At 46.1% G+C, this 17,923-nt stretch overlaps 1 long non-coding RNA gene and 1 pseudogene across 1 annotated transcript; one reads left to right on the top strand and one right to left on the bottom strand.

The window, feature by feature from the left end:
* The first annotated feature begins 1,363 nt into the window (after nucleotides 1–1,363).
* Nucleotides 1,364–15,341, top strand: LOC107280038 (tyrosine-sulfated glycopeptide receptor 1-like; annotated as a pseudogene).
* LOC112937939 (uncharacterized) lies at nucleotides 8,871–9,406 on the bottom strand. Its single transcript, XR_003240794.2, has 2 exons — nucleotides 9,288–9,406; nucleotides 8,871–9,139 (listed from the first exon to the last, which is right to left on the bottom strand). It is a non-coding gene; the product is annotated as an uncharacterized lncRNA (long non-coding RNA).
* Nucleotides 15,342–17,923: the final 2,582 nt, after the last annotated feature.

The raw sequence follows: 17,923 nt of genomic DNA, 5'->3' as shown, positions 1-17,923 counted from the left end.
TAGTATAATAATAATATTTTTACCGATGGTTACCGTTTTCAAAATTTAGTTTTTTAATTTCTGTCAGCGTGGCATTGAAGTTGGCACTAAATAGATGAATTCATAAATATCAAAATTTCCCGACCATTTCCGTTCATTTTCAAAAAATAAAATAAAATAATGTACCATTTCCGATCATTTCTGACTGTTTTCATCCCTAATTACCGGAATAATATGGTAGCCGAATAAAATGGTTAGTAAACTATCAAACTATTTCCGATATCATTCGTATTTTTTTTTACTGTTTCCGTTTCCGAGGGAGGGCCGGCCAAATCTCCGGGAGCTAGAGCGCACGGCCCGGCATCCATCGGCATCCTGGCAATCTGGCATGGTCTCTACAAGACTACAACCAATCTTTGGGGAGACTTAATTATTTACCACTAATTATTCAAATGCTATTTTTAGATTTGATCCTATTTTCCCCTCTTAATAGATAACTTTTTAATTATTTCCTCTGTTCCATACTCCCTCCGTCCGTAAATATAAGGGATTTTGGTTGGATATGACGTATCCCAGTACTACGAATCTAGATAGGAGCATCTCCAGGTTCGTAGTACCAGGATACGTCCCATCCACCCAAAATCCCTTATATTTAGGGACGGAGGGAGTATTATAAGTCGTTTGATTTTTTAAACTCTAATTTCTTAAAAGTTTATAGAAAAATATAACAACTATAGCACTAAATTAGTTTTATTGAATACAACATTGAATATATTTTGGTAATTTCTTTATTTTTATATAAAAATATTGATGTATTTTTCTATAAACTTAATCAAACTAAAAAAATGAATTAGAAAAAAAAATAAAGTGACTTATAACATGAAATGGAGATAGTGCTTGCTACTTTTGCTCATGCGACACGTCAACGTGACAAAAGACGATATGGGACCTAGCGAGTATCTCCACTTTACTTATCTCTTATCTAGTCGGTGCGAAGATGCTCAGGCGGTGGCCAGAGACGCCCAGGCGGTGGCTAAAGAGTGGAGATCGACGGCGGCCGCGGTCCCAGCCTGGCGGCGTGGTGAAGAGGCCGCGTGACCACAGCGTTCTCTCCGAACAAACCACAGATTTCAATCATCTCAATGTTAAAATTCTGCCAGTTCCAGTTCATACGAGACAACTAGCCGAACAAGTGAACAAAATTATTCAGAGGCAAAAGTTGAAAGTGAAAGGTAAGTGAAAACGCAAAGTTAATGTAAGCACAAATTCGAACTTAATATAAGGGATGCAATTGTACAAAGTAGCAATGCACGTTGCAAACATGAATTGCCAGCGCAAGCAGATGTGGTAATTTAATACACAACTGAATTAGACTGGAATCGACCACAAACGGAATCTGAGTTCTTAACATGAAACATTTCACACAAAATTGTTGAAATTTCAGAGTAAAACGACAGAGAACTAGGAACAAAAACTCAAACCGGGAAGGCGGGGACCTCTACTATATATATAAACTGAAACGAGAATGAAAACAATAAAGATAAACAATGTGATAGAATGAGTCACATCACTACCAGTGATAGAATGAAAACAATAAAGATAAACAATGTGATAGAAAGACTCAAACGCAATAGATCAAGAAAGCAGCCATGTGCATTATTATCCTGAAACAGTGTCGTTTTCGCGAACATTTTAGCTTCCAGATTGCCACATATAACTCCAAACGCAGCTCCGATGAGAGAGATCATGCAGATGGCACAGCATTCTCCGTGGAGAAGCAGGCTAGTCATGCCTTTCAATGGCCTCGCTACTGCTGCTTCTCATCGTGGCCACCTCCGCCATGGCTTGCGTCGAGCAGGAGAAGAGCTCCCTCCTCCGGTTCATTGCTGAGCTGTCGCAAGACGGTGGCATCGCCATGTCATGGCAGAATGGCATGGACTGCTGTTGTGGGAAGGCATCACCTGCAACGAAGATGGGGCTGTAATTGAGGTACATCTAGCCTCAAAAGGCCTCGAAGGGCAAATCTCACCGTCACTGGGAGAGCTCACCAGCTTGTCGCGCCTCAACCTGTCGTACAACTCCCTATCTGGTAGCCTTCCAGCAGAGTTGATGTCCTCTGGCAGCATCGTCGTCCTTGATGTCAGCTTCAATCGCCTCAACGGGGACCTGCAAGAGTTGAATCCATCAGTATCTAACCAGCCACTGAAGGTACTGAATATCTCAAGCAACCGGTTTACAGGAGAGTTTCCATCCATCACATGGGAGAAAATGAGGAACCTGGTCGCAATCAACGCGAGCAACAACAGTTTTACAGGGCACATACCTTCCTCCTTCTGCAGCAGCTCGACATCTTTTGCTGTTCTTGATCTTGGGTACAACCAGTTCAGTGGCAACATCCCCCCTGGAATAGGTAAATGTTCTGCCCTTAGACTTCTCAAGGCTAATGCCAACAACATCAGAGGGCCTCTCCCAGGTGATCTCTTCAATGCCACATCATTGGAGTACCTCTCTTTCGCTAACAATGGGTTGCAAGGAACAATTGATGATGCTCTCATCGTAAAGCTCATCAATCTTGTTTTTGTTGATCTTCGATGGAATAGATTCAGTGGCAAGATCCCAAATTCTATAGGCTAGTTGAAAAGACTAGAGGAGCTTCACATTTGCAGCAACAACTTATCTGGAGAGCTGCCATCATCATTGGGAGATTGCACAAATCTAGTAACCATCAACCTCAGGAGAAACAAGTTGACGGGTGAGCTTGCCAAGGTTAACTACTCCAATCTACCCAATCTGAAAACATTAGATTTTGCCTCGAATCACTTCACCGGCACAATTCCAGAAAGCATATACTCATGTAGTAATTTGACTTGGTTGCGGCTATCTTCCAATAGGCTTCACGGCCAGTTGACAAAAAACATACGGAATCTGAATTCTATCACCTTCTTATCTCTTTCCTACAACAATTTTACAGATATCAAAAATACTCTTCACATACTCAAGAGCTTAAGGAACCTCAATGTCTTGTTAATTGGGGGCAACTTCATGCACGAAGCTATGCCACAGGATGAAACAATTGATGGTTTCGAGAATATTTTTGGTATTAGCATACATGATTGTGCATTGACTGGAAAAATACCTAGTTGGCTCTCAAAGCTCGGAAATTTGGCAGTTTTAGATTTATCCAACAATTAACTCAGTGGACCTATACCAACCTGGATCAATAGCCTAAACTTCCTTAAGTATGTAGACATATCCAATAATAGCCTTTCAGGAGAAATACCACAAGCACTAATGGAGATACCAATGCTAAAATCAGATAAGATTGCAGATAACTCAGTGTTGGCGAACGGCTTCGTCAGACTCTCGCGGCGCGCTCCACGCGCACGACGCGCACCCCGCGCACGACGCCGCGCTCCTCGCTCCGCTCGCACCGCTGCACGTCCCTTAGATCAGGGGATTAGTTAGGCCCAGGCAACTCCCAAGCCTTGTTGTACATGTATAAATATAAGCTCCATTGATCAATGAAAGTTACGGTTGATCCAAATCTCCTTCTACATGGTATCAGTGACCCTCTGATCTTAGTCTTCCGCTACCTCTCCCTTGCTAGCCATGTCGCACAGCTCCGGCGCTTCCGACGCCTCGTCCACCTCTGACGAAGAGCCTGTGCCGGCGCCTTCCACCTCTGTTCTTCAAACCGTCAACATCCGCTCCCACGTCCCGGTCGTCCTCGATCTCGACGTCTCCAACTACAGCCAGTGGCGCTACAGCTTCGAATCGGTCCTCGGCAAGTTCGGCCTTGAGGCCCATGTTCAGGAGCCGCCCGCTCTCGACCTCCGCACTGCCGAGTGGCGCCGTGCGGATCACTGCGTGGTCAATTGGCTGCACAACTCCATCGCCAAGAACGTCTTCGACGTCGTCTACAAGCCCCGCGCCTCTGCCTTCACCGTGTGGAGCGACATCGAAGGCGTCTTCCGTGACAACGCCGTCCAACGGTCTGTCTACCTTGAGACCGAGTTCCGCTCGATCAATCAAGGTGACATGACCATCACGCAGTACACCGCCAAGCTGAAGCAACTCGCCGACGGCCTCCGCGACATCAACATGCCCGTGTCTGAGCCCAGCCAGGTGCTCAACCTCCTGCGCGGCCTCAACACCAAGTTCCGCTCCCTCCGCGCCAGCTTCGCCGACCGGAATCCGCCACACACTTTCATGACCGCGCGCTCCTACCTGCTGCTGGCGGAGCTCCAGATGCAGCACGACGCCAAGGCTGAAGCCGGGGAGGCCCTCTACGCCGGCACCGGGTCTTCCTCCGGCACCTCCGACACCACCGGCCAGCCTCGTCCCAAGGGACGGGGCAAGCGTCGTGGCCGGGGCGGCGGCGCCCCACCTGGCGGCGCTCCTTCGACTCCTGGCGGCGGCGCTGGTGCCGGGCACGACGGCCAGCCTCGCCCTCCTGCGCCTTGGGGCTACAACCCCTGGACAGGCTTTGTCCAGGCCTGGCCTTTCCCGTTCCGGGCTCCCGGCGCGGGTGTGTTGGGCCCTCGCCCGCCGTTCCAGGCCCAACAGGCCATGACCGCGCAGCACCTGCTTCCGGCTCTTCCTCCGGCATCTCCAGGAGTTCAATCCACCGGCGCCTGGGACAACAGTGCGCTCTACAGCGCCTTGCAGTCCGCCGGCGTCGCCACCACCACTCCTCCGAGCGCTGCGGATTGGTTCCTCGACACCGGTGCGTCAGCACATATGTCCTCCACCCCTGGTATTCTTGCTCATCCCCGTCCTCTTCCTTTCTCCTCTTGTATCACTGTCGGCAATGGTGCCAAGCTGCCTGTCACGCATACAGCTTCCACCCACATTCCCACATCCTCCACTGATCTACACCTTCATAACGTGCTTGTTTCTCCTCCCTTGATTAAGAATTTGATCTCTGTGAAAAAGCTAACTCGTGATAATAATGTCTCCATTGAATTTGATCCAACTGGTTTCTCCATCAAGGATCTTCAAACTCAGGTGGTGAAGCTCCGCTGTGACAGCCCGGGTGACCTGTACCCCCTGCGTCTGCCATCGCCACACGCCCTCTCTGCGACTTCCTCGCCGTCGGTGGAGCATTGGCATCTGCGGCTCGGGCACCCTGGCTCTGCTTCCCTGTCCAAGGTTCTTGGTTCCTTTGATTTCCAATGTAATAAATCAGCCCCCCATCACTGTTCTGCTTGTCATGTAGGCAAGAATGTGCGGCTTCCTTTCCACTCTTCATCTAGTCAGACTCTATTTCCCTTTCAGTTAGTGCATACAGATGTTTGGACCTCTCCCATTTATAGCAATTCCGGTTACAAGTATTATGTGGTATTTCTTGATGATTTTACACACTATATTTGGACCTTTCCTGTTCGCAATAAATCTGAGGTGTTTCATACTGTTCGTTCCTTCTTTGCTTATGCACACACACAGTTCGGGCTCCCCGTTTTAGCTCTGCAAACTGACAATGGCAAGGAATACGATTCTTATGCACTTCGCTCACTCCTGTCTCTCCACGGAGCTGTTCTTCGCCTCTCCTGCCCCTATTCCTCTCAACAGAATGGCAAGGCGGAACGTATCCTCCGGACGATCAATGACTGCGTGCGCACAATGCTTGTTCACAGCGCTGCTCCTTTGTCTTTTTGGGCTGAAGCCTTGCAGACGGCGACGCATCTGATCAACCGACGGCCATGCCGCGCCACGGGCTCCCTCACGCCGTACCAGCTGCTGCTCGGCGCTCCCCCGACGTACGATCATCTTCGCGTGTTCGGCTGCCTCTGCTACCCCAACACCATCGCGACAGCGCCGCACAAGCTCAGCCCGCGATCCCTGGCGTGCGTCTTCATCGGCTACCCGGCTGACCATCGTGGCTATCGCTGCTACGACATGGTCTCCCGCCGGGTGTTCACGTCGCGCCACGTCACGTTCGTCGAGGACGTGTTCCCCTTCCGCGACGTGCCATCGCCTCGCCCGTCAGCTCCTCCGCCACCGGACCACGGCGATGACACTATTGTGCTGCTGCCTGCTCCAGCACAGCACGTCGTCACACCTGTCGGCACCGCCCCAGCTCACGACGCCGCATCGCCTCCGTCGCCCGCGTCGTCCACGCCCAGCAGTGCTGCTCCGGCCCACGACGTCGCGCCGCCTCCATCACCCGAGACGTCGTCGCCAGCGTCCGCCTCTCCACCTCGACACGCCATGACGACGCGTGCGCGGGCTGGGATCAGCAAACCCAACCCGCGGTACGCCATGACTGCCACGTCGACCCTGTCGCCGACACCTTCGTCTGTTCGCGCGGCGCTCCGGGATCCCAACTGGCGCGCGGCGATGCAGGCTGAGTTCGACGCCCTGCTCGCGAACAGGACGTGGACTCTGGTTCCCCGGCCTCCCGGTGCTCGGATCATCACCGGCAAGTGGGTCTTCAAGACCAAGCTTCATGCTGACGGCTCACTCGACAAGTACAAGGCACGTTGGGTGGTTCGCGGGTTTAACCAGCGCCCGGGCGTCGACTTTGGCGAGACATTCTCGCCCGTCGTCAAACCAGCGACCATTCGCACCGTGCTGACGCTGATTTCCTCCAAGCAATGGCCGGCGCATCAACTGGACGTTTCAAACGCGTTCCTGCACGGCCATCTTCAGGAACGTGTCCTGTGCCAGCAGCCCACAGGCTTTGAGGATGCTGCTCGCCCGGCGGACGTGTGCCTCCTCTCCCGTTCGCTGTACGGTCTTCGTCAAGCCCCGCGCGCTTGGTTCAAGCGCTTCGCCGATCATGCAACCAGCCTCGGCTTCGTCCAGTCCCGCGCCGACCCCTCCCTGTTCGTGCTGCGCCGTGGCTCCGACACGGCCTACCTCCTCCTCTACGTCGACGACATGATCCTCTCCGCGTCCTCGTCGAGCTTGCTGCAGCGCATCATCGATCGCCTTCAAGCGGAGTTCAAGGTCAAGGACATGGGGCCCCTGAAGTACTTCCTCGGCATCGAAGTTCAGCGCACTGCCGACGGGTTCGTCCTCAGCCAGTCCAAGTACGCCACCGATGTCCTCGAACGTGCAGGCATGGCGAACTGCAAGGCCGTGGACACTCCGGCGGACGCTAAACCCAAGCTGTCAAGCGACGAGGGGCCTCTCTTCCAGGACTCCTCCTGGTACCGCAGCATTGCCGGCGCTCTCCAGTACCTGACCTTGACGCGGCCCGACATCGCCTACGCCGTCCAGCAGGTGTGCTTGCACATGCATGCTCCGCGCGAAGCTCACGTCACCCTGCTGAAGCGGATCCTGCGCTACATCAAGGGAACGGCCGCGTTTGGCTTACACCTTCGCGCCTCGACGTCGCCGACGCTCACCGCCTTCAGCGACGCAGATTGGGCCGGCTGCCCCGACACCCGGCGTTCCACGTCCGGCTTTTGCATCTTCCTCGGCGACTCCCTCATCTCCTGGTCGTCCAAGCGGCAGACGACCGTCTCGAGGTCAAGTGCGGAAGCCGAGTACAGAGGTGTGGCGAACGCGGTGGCGGAGTGCACTTGGTTGCGCCAGCTGCTCGGTGAACTCCACTGCCGCGTTCCACAGGCGACGATCGCTTACTGTGACAACATCTCCAGCGTCTACATGTCCAAGAATCCGGTGCACCACAAGCGGACCAAACACATCGAGCTCGACATCCACTTCGTCAGGGAGAAGGTCGCGCTCGGTGAACTCCGCGTCCTACCGATACCGAGTGCCCATCAGTTCGCGGATGTGTTCACAAAAGGGCTTCCTTCAAGCATGTTCAACGAGTTCCGAGCCAGTCTCTGCGTCGGTGATACGACGGCTGCGACTGCGGGGGGGTGTTGGCGAACGGCTTCGTCAGACTCTCGAGGCGCGCTCCACGCGCACGACGCGCACCCCGCGCACGACGCCGCGCTCCTCGCTCCGCTCGCACCGCTGCACGTCCCTTAGATCAGGGGATTAGTTAGGCCCAGGCAACTCCCAAGCCTTGTTGTACATGTATAAATATAAGCTCCATTGATCAATGAAAGTTACGGTTGATCCAAATCTCCTTCTACACTCAGACCCAAGAGCCTTTCCGTTTCCAGTGTATGCAGGCGCATGTCTGTGTTTTCAGTACCGTATAGTTACTGCTTTCCCTAAAATGTTGAATCTAGGTAATAACAAATTCACTGGTGTGATCCCGATGGAGATTGGTGAGTTGAAAGCACTCGTTTCACTCGACTTGAGCTTCAACAACCTAAACAGGGAGATCCCACAATCGATCAGCAACCTCAAGAATCTGATGGTTCTAGACCTGTCATACAACCATCTGACAGGTGCAATCCCTCCAGCACTGGTGAACCTTCACTTCCTTTCTGAATTCAATGTTTCCTACAATGATCTAAAAGGGTCTGTACCAATTGGAGGCCAGTTCAGCACATTTCCAAGTTCTAGTTTTGCTGGAAACCCAGAGCTATGCAGCCCGATGCTTTTGCACCGTTGCAATGTAGCAGAAGCAGATTTGTCTCCCCCAAGCTCAAAAAAAGATTACATCAACAAGGTCATCCCTGTGATTGCTTTTTGTGTATTCTTTGGAATTGGAGTGCTATATGATCAGATAGTTGTATCTAGATATTTTCGGTTAAACCGATTACGATAGAGAAAGTCAATAACATGTACTGGATTAATGGCTTGTAGATATGGAATGGGCCATAGAAATGAAACAAGCAAAGCAACAGCTGCGACTTTGTGATTACTATAACCGTCTTAACTGTGTGGTGATCTCGAGTGGTTCCACCCCCATCAGGATGAATAGTTGAATACCCAGGAAAAGCTGATTTGACCAGCTCGTGATATGTTCGTAAAATTCAGTTAATACAGTCTGCTCCAAAGTAGAAAATCAGAAGGAACTGAAGTAAACTGAAACCTGCCAGTACATAAATCTTGACAATATTACACATGAATGTAAACGTTCTTGTATTAATTTGTGGCTATATTCCAACAACTATCTCTGCAATTTGCTGTGAGGGGATCACAATCTGCAACTAGTGAAACAGCAATACTGAATTGAGAAAATGTCATAAATCGTTGCAGACAAAAAAAACTCATGCCGCGCCACATCCCAAATCTGACATGAAGCGGCTACTCTACGCAATCCTTCCTTCTAACTAGACCTTTGTAGAATCTACATCAGCAAATCAATCTAATCAAGAGGAGGCGGCTGCAGAGAGAACAGCGACGCGATTGTTCACCGGCCGGCTACGGGGGGTTTTGATTCCTCCCGCTTCCTGGCGCCGCGGCTCGAATCAAGGAGGGAAAGAGACATGGCTAACCTCACCTCGAGGTTTCCGCTCCTCGATCGCCGCGGCGCCGTCCTCTCGCTTCGCCGGATGCTCTCGCTTGCCCAACTCATGGACTCCATGGTTGGGGAGAAGGTGGCGGCGGCTCAGGCGGAGAGGAGGGAAACGGAGTGCCACGCTAATACAGGGGCTACGTTGTAAAACTTCCTGGCCGTAAACAAAAATCGCGATGATGAAAGAAGGGCCAAAATGAAAACTACCAATTCGTTAGCATTGGTAATAGTACGGTTAGAGAGTCGAGCTAAGAAAATACATAGCAGATGTGGTTTTTCTCTAAAGTTTCAACTCCCCAAACAATTAAGAGCAAATATAATAGAACGATATTAGCCAACGATATGTGTGCCACGTTGTTTTTTTCGATGATTTGGAGAAGAAAGGCGGGATGAGAGAGAGAGAGAGAGAGCAAACAGGCGACTAAATAGTCGCCGACTATACACAGGCTCTAAAAAACTTAGGTGTCATCAGCAGGCATGCTGACGCCACGTGGTCCTGTGCGATCAAACGTGCGGACGATCACTTGAAGATTAGGCCAACCATGGAGGGGAGAGAAGCGCGAAGGTCCATGGCAACAACATTGGAGGAGGTGCTCTTGAGCATAGAAACAACCAGCTCAGCCCACTCGCTGTCGAGCTCGACGACGGCATCGAAGGAGGCTCTCGAGCTCGGCCGCGTCATCTCCAGCTTAGCTGTACCACGCTCGGTATGCAAGAGTTCTATTGCAATGTTTTAATTTGTTGCTAGCTAGAAGCTAAGCTCATGGTGAAAACACTAGCAAGTGAAAGAAGAAAGAGAAAGGTGAACAACTTGGAGAGAAAGGGGAATAAAGTATGCTTTGTATTGGAGAATGTGTCGTACAATAGCGTTAACGACCAAATTTAGGTTTTTCGCATCAACAAATAGCTGATGAAGAAATTATTGCATTGACGTCTATAACTAAGATGGAAGACTACAAGAGTAAGCAATGGGCGACACTATTAACCTTGCTCTAATAGTTGTAGAATCTAAGCCAGATTCTAAGAATTTATAATTGTAAAATCTAGAAAATGAATAAAAAGTTAAAATTTGAGTTTTAGCTATCTAAATTCTCAGAAACTGGATATTAACCGGCTGCTTATTAGAATATTATATTCCTCCAAATAGAGTCTAATAGTTTACTATGGAATAGTTACTTATAAATATATACTACTCCTACATCATTAATACCCAATCCATCTCTCATTTACACAGTGTCTTCCCCTATAGCTAGCTATAAATTTGGTGCCCTTAATTATTCACTCTATTCTCTTCACCATGACACCATCTAAATATAAGTTTTATGTGACAATTTTCCAAGCCTGCTTATATAAGTACTTTCTCTAGTAGTTGCCTGAAAGACTGAAGGAAGGGTATAAAAATACAGATCCGGAACAAAGCACGGAATCTGACATGCTTTAGACAGAGTAATTCTGGAATATGCATATACAAGACTGTAACATAGAATTTTCACACCAACTTTATTGAAATTTCGTAGAAAACAACGAAGGGATATATATGAAAACTTGAAGGCACAAAGTTTGTTCAACCATGCAAACGCAAACGAATTTCAGTAGCCCAACCATGCACGCAAACATGTTATATACCTGCTTCAGTTTACTCTTTCAGTAACCCAACCAACCATCTCTCAAGAGAGAAAAAAAAGTAATGCAATTAGAGCAAATGGATTGTTAGGGTAGATTACGAAAATGCAAATGATAGAGAGAGTAATGAGATTATTAGCAGCGGGCCGGCAGTGTACGTCACAATCATGGTAAAAGAAACCAGAATTTAACAAGCCGTGTTATAATATAAAAGCGTGTTTCAAGAGGCCAGGTGTATGGTGAGGAAATTTACTTGGTCCAATAAGCGTTGTCAATGTCAAACAATATTTTTTTTAATTAGGGTATAATGTCAAACAATCTGGGACTCACATCATGTCGGCAAAAAGGAAATGAGAGAGGAAAAACCCTAGGAATAGCACCAAGTGACTAGGGAGATAGCGGAAAGTAAACTCATAGGTCAACACTCCATCAACTTGTAAATCTTCGATGCATCGACAATATACAATATTCGTGCGTGCGTATTATTCTTTGTCATAACTATTTAAATTTTGGTAGGTGAAATTATATACCCCATAACTTTATCACTATAAATTAAATAAAATTCATGCGTTTAAAAGAATCCCTAAAATAATTTCACTATGGAATCATAGTTCCGATCGAGGAACTGAATATCAAAACGTCAAGATATGCCTTATGCCGGGTCGTAGCATATTAATATGATAGATTTCTCATACATGCCTCTACTTTTTTCTAAAAAAAAATATAAACACATACATATATATATATACATACGTGCATATTCACCTCTATAAACTAATAAACATATATACACACTTATAATATCTATGAGAATCTTCGAAAAATTGAGTTAGCATAATTTGAGACTGACAAAATCATCCCGGGCAACTTACTCTTGTCAACTGAAAGAATATTTAGCGGCAAATATTAGTATCCATATCAAGTCTAAGACTTGAACCCGAGCAAGTTAATTCCACCATTACAAACCTAGCTAGCAGTTTGCCACGTCTCCTTTTTTTTTTTGGACTGCGCACATTTGTAGTGATCTGAAATTATAAAATACAAACCCGGAACGAGAGCCGAAGCGATCTGAGATAATATCAGACTTTAGACATAGTAAATCTGGAACATGCGAATCCAAGAGCTGTCTGTGACATAGAAATTTCACACAAACTTTTATGAAATTTCATAGAAGCAACAATCGCAAGAATTTGAACTGAAAAATAAATGAAAGCAATATACTACTAGTGGACAGCACTATAGCAGTACAGGAGTACAGGCTTTGTAAAGGATTGGATTTGGAAAGCAAACAACACAACCTTTTCTTGAAACTTAAGGCTTGATCAACCTTTACAAATGTTACTTGAAACTTGAAGGGTTGATCAAATTTTGTTCAACCATGCAAGTGCAAACGCATTCCACCACCAGCAGCAGCACACAAACATGTAACCTGCATCAGTTAAACTTTTAGCAGTGTAGCCAAACCATTTCAAGTTTTTTTAAAAAGAAGTATGTAACCAATGTAGGTTGATGTTTCGATTGCTGCAAATGATTATTACAAGCCAAGAGCAGTCAAAAGTCACAAGTGAGTTATTGGTGACGGATTCAAAATGCAGCTGCTTGAAGTGATAAAAGATCACAAGCACAAAGTGTACGCCATATCTCCCTCTAGAGCGGGAAAAAAAAGAATATAAAAGGAAATCAGTAGTGGCCAAAGACCTGGACTATGACTCTGAGTAAACGAATGGAGAATTTAACAAATTCTAATCAAGTAGCCATCTAGCTGTACGAGGAAAAATCCAATTTAAGTGGAAGCTCTCCTGTCAAGCATCATGAGCCAAAACACAAGATTGGTAAGAGAAAACGGCAATAGTTGGACTGAACTTCCAAAACACAAGCATGGCACCAAGCAGATAGTAGTGAGCTTAGGTAGGGTAGCAGCAAAGTGAACTCACAGGTCAACACACCACCAGATTATATAACTCTTCGATGCTTCGACAATATAATATAATGCTCAGGAACCGTGTGGTTCGGCATAAATCAAGCTCACTACTACTACTACTACCAGCACATCAGTTTCCAAACCAGCTTAATTCAGATACTGACCATGAACAATCCAATAATACTTCATTCTTCCTACAGCAACAGATCATCCAGCAGGTTTTGCACTCATTTCCTTTGCCTTCTTCTTGTGCTGATACTCTTTGCTTCTCCGGCCAGCTCCTGCACAGAGGAGGACAGGAGCTCCCTCCTCCGCTTCCTCGCCGGGCTGTCACACGACGGCGGCCTCGCTGCGTCGTGGCGACCGGACGTCGATTGCTGCCACGCCTGGGAGGGCGTCGTCTGTGACGACGAAGGCACGGTCACCGAGGTTTCCCTGCAGTCTCGAGGACTCCATGGAAGCATCTCACTGTCGTCCCTCGCCGGTCTGACCAGCCTGACACGTCTCAACCTCTCTCATAATGCTCTCTCCGGTAGCCTTCCACCGGAGCTCATGTACTCTGCGAGTCTGGTTGTTCTCGACGTCAGCTTCAACAGCCTCGACGGAGTGCTACCGCCATTGCCAATGTTGATGACTGGCTTGAAGCATCCTCTGCAGTTGCAGGTGCTCAACATCTCGACCAACAATTTACATGGTGAGATCCCGGAGTCCATTGGTCAGCTCAAGAAGCTGGAAGTGATTAGGTTGAGCAACAACAACATGTCAGGAAATCTACCATCGAGTCTCGGAAACTGCACACGTCTCACAACCATTGATCTGAAGATGAACAGCTTCAGTGGAGACCTTGGCAGTGTTGACTTCTCTTCCCTACACAATCTGAGAGCCCTGGATCTCCTGCATAATGACTTCAGTGGTGTAATACCAGAAAGCATATACTCATGCAACAATTTGACTGCGCTGCGGCTATCGTCCAACCAAATTCATGGTGAGATCTCATCAAAAATAGGTGATCTCAAGTACCTTTCTTTCCTGTCAATTACTGAAAACTCTTTCAGTGATATTGCAAAGACACTCCATGCTTTCAAGAGCTCCCGGAACCTCACTACCCTGTTTATTGGGGAGAATTTCTGGGGTGAGGTTATACCACAAGATGAGACAATTGAAAGTTTAGAGAGTATTCGACATCTCTCAATTTATCGTTGCTCATTGATCGGAAACATACCTCTTTGGCTATCAAAGCTAAAAAATTTGGAGGTACTAGATTTATCCAACAATCAACTTACTGGGCCAATGCCGAGTTGGCTCAACTCCTTCAACAACCTCTTCTATTTGGATGTATCAAACAACAGCCTTACAGGACAAATACCAGCCACCTTGATAGAGATACCCATGCTAAAATCAGATGATTACAAAGCTCATCGAACAATACTATTTGATCTACCTGTGTATGTAACCACTCTATCGCGACAATACCGTGCAGTCACATCTTTCCCTGCACTCTTGAATCTTAGTGCTAACAGCTTTACCAGTGTGATTCCACCCAAGATTGGTGAGCTGAAAGCTCTTACTCATCTTGATTTCAGCTCTAACCAATTACAAGGAGAGATCCCACCATCTATCTGCAATCTCACAAACTTGCAGGTGCTGGACTTGTCCAGAAACTACCTCACTGGCCCAATACCTGAAGCACTAAACAAGCTCAACTTTCTCTCAAAGTTCAACATTTCTGACAATGATCTGGAAGGACCTATTCCGACAGGAGGCCAGATGAACACGTTCTCAAGCTCCAGTTTTGCCGGGAATCCAAAGCTATGTGGATCTATGTTGGCTCCTTGTGGTTCAGTAGAGGTAGCTCACACCATCCCAACTATCTCTGAAGATCAACAATGCAGCAGCAAAACAATCTCCGCAATTGCCTTTGGTGTGTTCTTTGGAATTGGAGTGTTGTATGACCAGCTAGTCTTGTCCAGATATTATGGCTAATGTAATTGTGCCTTTGTCCGAGACGATCGTGCATGCATGAATACTACATGTGTATTGGTCAGCAATCTCAAGAATCTAATGGTGTTAGACCTGTCTTACAACCATCTGACAGGAGCAATCCCTTCATCACTGGCAAACCTTCACTTCCTTTCTGAATTCAACATTTCTTACAATGACCTTGAAGGGCCTGTGCCAGTTATAGGACAGTTATAGGAACCCAAAGCTATGCAGCCCTGTGCTTTTGCACCCACTGCAATTCAGCAGAAGCATCTCCAGTCTCCATTATCTCCACAAAGCAGTATATTGACAAGGTCGTCTTTGCAGTTGCACTTGGTTTGTTATTTGGAGTAGGTGTGCTATATGATCAGATAATCATATCCAGATATTTTGGCTGAACCAGTTAACACTGTGCGCTGGCTCTATATATGTATAATCATCTTCAGGCTGTGTACATCCTTTTTGGGTGTAGATGCCAGTTTAATCCATTATCTAAAAAAATATGTATAATCATCTTCAGATGTGTAGTGATCTTGAGTGTTTCTCAATTCAGCAGAGCCAAGACATCCGCTCCAGCCACAGAAAAATGAACACCCCAACCAAACCTGATTGGTGAGACCGTGATCTGTTAGAGAAATTCAGTCAGTTCAGTCTGCTCCAAAAGGTAGAAATAGAGAACTGATATGGCCGAACAGTCGATGAACACATGTAAACAATCTGAACTGAAGTAGTGAAGTGAATTGAAATTAGTGTCAATATTGTGTGCGAATGTGAATGTGAACGTTCATCGAGATATTTTATACTAAATATTTCGATATTTTTTTTGTTCGCAATTTGCCACGAGGAGACAACAAATCTGCAACCAACAACACTGCAGTGAAAAATATCAGAAATCTACGCAGAACTACAGAGCTACAAACAACTTAGACACAACCAAATCTCACATAGGCACAATCCCAAATCTGTGGTACAATGGGGTATGAATCAATCAATCGAGCAGCTACTGCTATCATTGGCCTTCCCTTTCACAAGAACTTTGCAGCATTGGTTTACCTCTGGAGCATCGCCCACGGCCTCATGGAGTCGGTTCCTGTGCCGATCCGATCTCCTGCACTGCTCAGCGCGTACGCCGACGAACCACCGCCGCGCCGGCGCGTACGTGCGCGTGGCCGCCGTTCGGCGGTGGCGAGAGCGAGGGCGAGAGCGACATAGATGGTCAGAACCTCAGAAGTCGGGGCTATTTGCCACTTTTGATTTATACTGTATCAAAAAACTGGCTTTTGTACTTTTTGGTTGGCTTTTGACTTTTTCAAAAGCAAAAACAGGTTGAAAAGTCCAACCAAACACACCATTAGATTTGAAAATTAACTATTTGTCACACCTATCTCAATGACATGTAGGTTCACATGTGTCTATGATATATGGATTCAGTGGTAAATAGTTAATTGTCACATCTAAATATGGCGAATAGTTAAATATTCCCTCCATAATCATAAAGAAAGTTGTTTAGGATAGCGACACGGTCTCCAAAACACAACTTTAACTTATTATTTCTATAAAAATATTTATTGAAAAGTGATATATGTATACTTTTATGAAAGTATTTTTCAAGACAAATCTATTCATATATTTTTTACATTTTCAAACTCAATAACTTGAGAGTTATTCATAATTTATATTCCCAAGGTTTGACTTAAACATTGTCCTAAACGACTTTCTTTATGAATATGGAGGGAGTATCTCTTAGAAGTCAGATCGCCTGGGGCTTCATTACAGACCGTGCTGTGGGTGGGCTGTGGGCCGCTGACATACCTTTATTGGGCCATGTAGGCTTCATGCTAGGCTGCTTGGGCTATGAGGAGAGCCGGTGATTGGCCCATTTCCGATTTACGGCCCAATAACTTTACTACGGTGATTCCGAAAGATATTGATGAGCTAAAAGCTCTTAATTACTCGTCCTGATTTCGGCTCTAAACAAATTACAAGGAGAGATCCCACTGTAATATCAAAAACCTGTAGATGTGTTGGACTTGTCCAACAACTACCTCAATGGCCCAATACCTGAACCACTAAACAAGCTCAACTTTATCATATCTTACTGTAAAGTTATAACCCACTAATTCTAAAACGCAACATACAATCATACCACCTCATCATCCATTAGCAATAATTACATACAAAACTTATGCAAGCATACAACATCATCTATAATTCATTTAATTATACAAATCAACATCCAATTATCTTCCTTCACATTATTTTTCATAGTATTTTTAACACACATATATATATCCATCATTTTTATAATACTTAATATATATTCATCCATATAATCAAAGTGCGAGATATATTTCATCTACAATCTCATACATAGTGTACTACATGCATTTCTTTTCTCTCTGAACATAGTTTGACAAACCAGTTTTATTTGTTGTTAATAACTAATATATTTTTCACTTTTAGCTCTATTATTAAAAAAAATAAAAGCTGCTTTGGAATTTCAGCAGCAAAACGTGGGGAATAGCTAGTTTTAGAGATTACAGTAACATGTCTAACAATGATCTAGAAGATCCTTTTCCAAACAGGAGGCCAGATGAACACATCCTTAACTATCTTCATAATTGTATGTACGATTGCCAACAGTTAATTAATGAGCTGGTCTTGGGTTGTTCGGTCTCCGCCATTCAGATTCGTTAATGGCGTCGTCGTCGTCGTCGTCTCCTCCTCCTCCACATCCTACGGTTGTAGCCTCGTAGCCCGGAATAACCAAAGCTAAAGGTCTCATTTAGTTCGCGGAAAATTTATAGTTGTCACATCAAATATTAGATCCAATGTTGAAATAGGTTTTCCAACACGAATAAAAAAACTAATTTCATAACTCCCCTGCAAACAGCGAGACGAATCTTTTGAGCCTAATTAATCCGTTATTAGCACATGTGGGTTACTGTAGCATTTATGGCTAATCATGGACTAATTAAGCTCAAAAGATTCGTCTCGCGATTTCCCTCTAACTATGCAATTAGTTTTTTTAATTTATATTTAATGCTCCATACATGTGTCCAAAAATTCGATGTGAATTTTTTGAGAATTTT

The sequence above is a fragment of the Oryza sativa genome, chromosome 2 (assembly GCF_034140825.1).
Source record: "Oryza sativa Japonica Group chromosome 2, ASM3414082v1".
In the NCBI taxonomy this organism is placed as follows: Eukaryota; Viridiplantae; Streptophyta; class Magnoliopsida; order Poales; family Poaceae; genus Oryza; species Oryza sativa.
Note: the sequence above shows the minus strand (reverse complement) of the source record. Positions and strands in the feature narration are given on the sequence as shown.